At 43.1% G+C, this 6,689-nt stretch overlaps 1 protein-coding gene across 1 annotated transcript in view; it reads left to right on the plus strand.

Moving 5' to 3' along the window:
• The window catches only part of LOC147018647 (sperm motility kinase 2B-like), an 84,705-nt gene that overhangs the window by 37,653 nt on the left and 40,363 nt on the right, over positions 1–6,689 (plus strand). The window lies entirely within an intron of this gene.

Below are 6,689 nucleotides of genomic sequence, written 5' to 3' on the forward strand. Positions count from 1 at the left end.
AGGGTGGATGGGGTTTGAGAGAGAGAGGGAGAGGAATGGGGGGAGGGGGGAGTAGAGAGATCAGAGAGGGAGAGGGGTCAGAGAGAGGGATAGGTGTGGGAGGGGATAGATGGGGTGAGAGAGGCAGAGGGAGGGAGTGGAGGGAGGAGAGAGTGGGGAGAGAGAGGGGAGAGTATGGAGGGTGAGAGGGGGATTCATTCAGATGTGACCCCCAGTTTAATGCCCATCCAAGTGACAGAATACATATCAATGACTAATCCTGTCTGTGAAACACTGGGATGACATTTTATAGCTGGGTCGGGATTCAAACCCATGCTCGACAGCTTAAAGAGTGTGTGCATACCTCTCGGCTATCCTGCCATGATGTGGCAATTCGTTGCTTTGGTAACAACTAAAAACATTTTTTATTTCCTCATTCTCATTCTCATTGTCATTGCCTAATTTCTTTTGCCCTCCTTCTCTGGAAATGTCCCCATGGAGAACCGACCTGCCGTATCGCCATCAAAATTTGAACAGCGCTCACCAATTACCTTCGCCACTCAAACAAAATGGTTGAAGAAACTTTGAAAACGAAATGTTTAATGTTTTTTAATGGATTTATCTCTGCCGAAGTGACGGGTCGTATTATGAAAGGATATCGTACAAAAACGGGAAATATGGTGTAAAATAAATTACACATTTCATCGAGCGAAACATCGACCGACTCACCGCACGGCCAAACACAGGCGGTTGGGCCCTGAACTTTGTTCAAGTCGATCGATATATTCATTGACAGTGTGAATATTGCAGAGCCTTCGCTAAGCGGCTTAAGCACTCAATCAAGCACTCCAACAAAATGGTTGATAAGGAATGGCTTTCTTGGCAAGCAATTAGCGATCGCCGATCGGTTAAATAAACATTATGCAACTGTTGATGTCCGGATTGTCGAGTGATGTCCGAATTCAACATGTGAAAACTTTTTTTAGCACTCGGAAATACTACTGAAGTCATAAAAGGAGTTTAAAATTTGAAATTCGGCTGAGATTGAAATTCCAAAGGTTTTGGAATGTGTATGTGTAGAAATGAAATATAGCCACAAATGCTGCTGTCTCTGGGCATTTAAGCATTGCAATGAATCCAGCGATTTGTAGTTATGATGATCAGACAATCGATGATATGTGAGGAAAGTTGGGGGGAAAAAAAAACTTATCATGAAGAAACCGTTTCAGCCTCTTACGTGTCAAGGAATTGAGCAGTTCAAAAAAAATGTCGGCTTCAGACTCTCACTCGCTGACCAAGATGGCGTGACGCCATCTTGGTAAGGCTTATTTTGGTTTTTCGTGATGAGCACCCTTTAGATCATCTTCAAAAGGGGTGTTTAAATTAACCCAAACACCCAGTTTTCATCCATGCACCACCTTGGAGTTCCCTTAGTAGACATGCAAAGTTTGGGACCGCTAGATTTCATAGTTTTCGAGTTGTGGAGGAGACAGACAGTTTGACGGACTGAGTGATGACCCGGCCCCTTGGTGAGGCGCTCGGGTATGGTCTATTGCTCCGGAGATCCCAGTTTACGTGCTCCGGAGGTCAATACGTTCCCAATGTGTGGGTCATGTTGTATAAGCAGTCAGATTTAACGGTGCTAAGTTATAATCCGTATGCTGATGCAAATTTACACCCCTTCTCACCGACACACAGTATACAAATCCAGTAATGTAATGCAAAGTAAGCAAATGCATGCACATTTGATCACAGTGGAATGAATGCAAATCCTTTTCTCAGGATCAGAGAGCAGGTTATGCAACAATCAATACAAATACAATCGGAAATCCCACTGACATGCGGTGATAAAGATATTATGAAGAAAAGACAGACAGGTGCCAAAACAAAACTGACAACACAATAAAACACCCCACCAGATATCCCTATCTTAATCCAAGGGAGGAGAGAGGAATCAATAACAAAGGAATATTTGCCAGGGTATAAAGAAAAATAAAAGGAAAAAAAAAAAAGAGAGGGGGGAATTCATGCCTGTTTGAGATGATGTTCCTCCTTTCCCCTTCTCTTTGGATGTGCCCGCAAACTTCACAACCCAAAGGACCAGAGCAATTCAGGTTAGCCAAGATGATACTCGCCGAAGAGCAAATGCTTCGGCTCTCTCTCTCTCTTTCTGTTCTTCACGACACGATGTTTACCGACTGAGCAACTCTTCTACAGCACAGTCCCTTCAACACAGACGGTGCCTCCAACAAGCAGCCCCACTGGGATCTCGCAGCTCTTCCAAGAGACCTCACAGGCAGTCACCTGTGATAAAAGATCTGGGCCATGTGTCCCACACCTGTCCTCGCTGTCCTTCTCTCTCAAAACCGCACTCTTAACTTCATCTTCTTCCTCCTCCCATTTCCTTTTTATCAGCACGCATGTGGTTTTCACCCATGGAAATTATGTAGAGCCCTCGAATGAGTGGGAAGATCCATAAGGAAGGTCTTTTGAGCTAAAGAATAAAATAAAATTGCAAGAAAAGAAATAAAGGGAGCTATTCTGGTCCGACGGATGACCCGGGATTTCACATAAGATATACCTTAACCAGCACAGCCTCCTATCATCACCAAGTAATGAGCCCCTTGTGAGCGTAATACTGCCCCCATCCTCCTTCCAGAGCCATCCCGGCTCTGCCATATCATCTAACTTAAACAAATGCTGGGTCACCTACCTTACCTCTGCTTTGTCCGAGAACACAGGACACATACACAATATGTTTCATTTCATGGGGAGGAGCAAGGTAGAAACATATTAATACATTTACTCATTTTTAGTGAGGCATTCTGAGCATGCAAATACATTATCCATCACAAAATTCAAAATGCAACGACATCCTCCATCACAATGTCGTTGCATGGCACACAACTCAAGAAGTAAATTGAAAAACTGTTGGGTCTTGAAGGTCGATATGATTCAAGTGACAGCAAGTAAGGTAACCAGCTGGCATATCTCTATCTCTCTATCTCTCTCTTCAAACATTGAGGTGAGGGTGAGGAGGGCAATTCCTCGAAGGATTCTGTAAACAGTGTCCGCTGAATCTGGCGGTGGGGGGGGGCGAGGGGGGATGGGCCTTGGTGGATGATTTAATATGGGCCTCTCTTTCCCTTCACCTCCCGATAGACCTATCCCTGCATCCTCTTTGTTTTTCTTCTTTACTTTATAACTCCGTCCATTCTTGTTTGAACAACCATGAACCCCGTACCTCCTCTCTTTCTTTCTGACTTTGTAATTTGTGTTGTTCTTATCTTTTGGCTTCTTATCTGGCCTACCAGAGGACTTTTTCTGTTCACCTTCACTACTTTTGTTTTTGTTATCTGCCTTGTCAGAGGTTGATGAGTCATGAAACTTGATCCTCCTCTTCTTCTTTTGCATGGGTATTAGTAGACACATGTTAAGTGCACAAAATAGGGTGTTGACTTCAAATCATGATGCAAATGTCCCCTTTGGCATGGAAGTTCCTTAGGGTCATAGAAACAAATTTATCCAAAGTCGCACGTCATATCTCAAAATCCAAGATGGCCGCTGTCGACCATTTTGGAAAACATGGCCCAGTCATAGCTCATGAACTGTTTGTCATAGAAACTATTATGACATGTTTTTCAGCTAAATTGAGGTCGCTGAATTCATTTCTGGCATCAGCTATGCATTTCAGATGCATTTAAAGGTGAAATCCAAAAAATAATACAAATTATAACAAATTTTATTGTTTTTCACATACAGAAAATTTGAGGTAATTAGATTATCCAACGCACAATGTCGTAATTACACAAGTTCTTCCTCTTCTCCTCTCTTGTCCTGGTACATCCTGCCAGTGTGGGCGCCCGAACCTTGACATCTGCAGAGAAGCATATAGCGCTGTCTCTGCACGCAGCACATAGCGCTGTCTCTGCATGCAGCACTTACAAGAGACTTTACATTCAGTCTTACACTTGCAAATCGACCACATAGTCTTCTTCCCCATCTCATCTGGATTGAGGATCTCATCAAGATTCGCAACTTGTGTGTCTGACGAGAAGTGCTGGTGAATGCTGATGCATATTCCATGGAGGGCTGATGTTGCCGTCGTAGAGGATGGATTATGGTCAATGTTGTCAAAACCGCCTGTGGTGAAAACGTGTTTAACTGCCTGAGGGGGGACCACCACACCAACCTGCTCCCAGTGACCAATGACTGAATTCACAATATCTGTACTTCGCACTCTCAAACGGTCATACGAGATGCACAACCCTCGCTGATGCAAATCATCGATTAGAGATTCACGGCCAGTTTGAAGATGTACTTTCATAGCCATATACAGTGAAGCTGGTGTTTCCCTATCTCTGTTGTGACGTGGAACACTGTCACGTTTCTTGGATCTGCATGCGACTGAGTTGAAGATGATCTGCTGCCCAATTGATGTTGCAACCTGGACTTCTTAGATCCAGGAGATGGCTGATCGATAGATGGTCCATCAAGAAGCATGTACAGGAATGAACGCAGAGTGGTTGGGATTGATTCAGCTTCAGATGAGGTTGAGAAGGAACCCGTAAAAGCTTGCCGCATTTGAAGATATTCTCGACGGAGGATCTTGGCTGCTTTGTGCAGGGTGGAGACTTCAGTTGATGTATTGTCTTTCATATCAACTATAGCTTTGGATAGGTCATCGTCGAAAACAAGAGACCAGCAACGGTTAATCTTTACTGCCTTGATGTCAGGAATCATGTGCTCAATGTCCTCTCTAAGGCGTGTTGTATTGCATCTGATGTAGGGAAAGCCAAGAGCAGCAATACGCTTATCATAAAGGGTCGTCAAGTGAGCCATTGCTGGCGACTCCCCTGAACCACGGTTATCTTCAATAAAGTCAAGTAACTCATTGAGAACATGTGCACGCATCACCTGCGTGTTATGACTATCAGTGATGTCACATCCGACCGTCTCCACCTTCCTATACAGCCGAGTCAGGCACGCACGATGATAGACGGCATTGATAGCGATCAAGTCACCAGCGGACAGTTTAGACAACAGGCGTTTGTCGCCCAACAGCTGAGCACAGTCATTGATTTTTTTTAATCCATGCCAAGTGTAGCAGCTTTTCTGAGCTCTTTCTTGTTGCCCACTTCATCACAAAAGAGACACGGAGTGTCAACTGGTTCGCTCAAAGATGTAGAGGGTGATGTCTGTGTGACTGACCTGGCTGCACGAGTTTTTACCGGGCTAAATGACGCTTGTCCTTGATGCTTATTCCTGGCTCTCTGCACTTTCTGATGGTCGACAGCATTCCTGCAAGCTTTGTGCCACACTACATGATTAGACATCATCAGCTGCACTATATTCTGAGTATCACTGTCACCAGTATTCTCTACAAATACAAAATCAGGCAGCTCACCTAATTCATTGAGTTCCTGGATATTGTTCACAACCTGTCTGTAAGTGGCTGAAAGTCTTTCAGGATTGTTTCTCAATTTAACAGATGATGAGGGATCCAAAGTTGGCTTATGAGTCTCGTCTGATTGACATATAAAACATAGGCTCCAGTCCATCGTGGCAGGCGTGCTTTCACAGTTATCGGAACTCATTTGGATTAGTCACTTTGAATCTGAAAGTAAAAAGTAAAAATTAAAGGTCACATAACATAGATACATGATGTGACTAAGTCATGTGTAGTTAAATTCAGCATGAGAAAACCATTTCTGAGTTAGGTCTGACCTAACCATCATATAGTAGACATGTTAAGTCATGTCTCGTTCTCACAATTTTTTTTCCTCATACATTTTAGAAAAAATGTAACATTTATGTATTTTTGTCTATGATTTGACCTTTAAATCCATCAGAAAGCAAAATTGTCACCGGAAATGAGTTTAGTGACCTCAAGTTAGTTAGAAAACATGTCATAATAGTTTCTATGACAAACGGTTCATGAGCTATGACTGGGCCATGTTTTCCCAATTGGTCGACGGTGGCCATCTTGGATTTTGAGATATGACGTGTGGCTTTGGATAAATTTGTTTCTATGACCCTAAGGAACTTCCATGCCAAAGGGGACCTTTGCATCACGATTTGAAGTCAAATGTCACTTAACATGTCTACTGTTATTGAGTTCCGATCATGTTACTGATTCACCATCTGATCTATTGTTGCAATCACAAACAGCTTTGCTCTCTGCATGAGCACCAATTTCGACTGCACCATCTGGACCATCTGAGAATAAAGTGGTGCTTTTCACACATTGGTAAAACTGGTGCTTGCCACTTGGATATGGTGTGTCCTGTGCTCTTTGGAGGGCGAACACTCCCTTTAACCTTTGTGGAGAACATGTGACCCGGCAGCCGTGAGCGCTGGCGTGCTGCACAAACACATGTACAAAGTAGAGGTCATCATTGATGGAACCGTATACGCCCAAGTGAAAATCATTTACCATTTATTTTAAACCCTGTTTTAATTTGTTGTTAATTCAATTATTACTTTCCAAACATTCAATAAACTCAAGTCACATGTAAGTCACAAGTGACCAGACACCAAGTCCCAAATCTAAAGTCAATTTAATCAAGTCCAAATCACGTTGCAAACTTTGGAGTATTTTGCAACTCGAGTTTAACTCAAGTCCGAGTCACTGACTGGAGTTGCCATTTCCGCTTGGTCCAGACCATTCCAGATAAAAGATGTTCTGTATTAAAATTGTTTTGATAATT

Source organism: Eptatretus burgeri, chromosome 10 (genome assembly GCF_056783735.1).
Source record: "Eptatretus burgeri isolate ZD-2024b chromosome 10, Ebu_testis_v1, whole genome shotgun sequence".
NCBI lineage: Eukaryota > Metazoa > Chordata > Myxini > Myxiniformes > Myxinidae > Eptatretus > Eptatretus burgeri.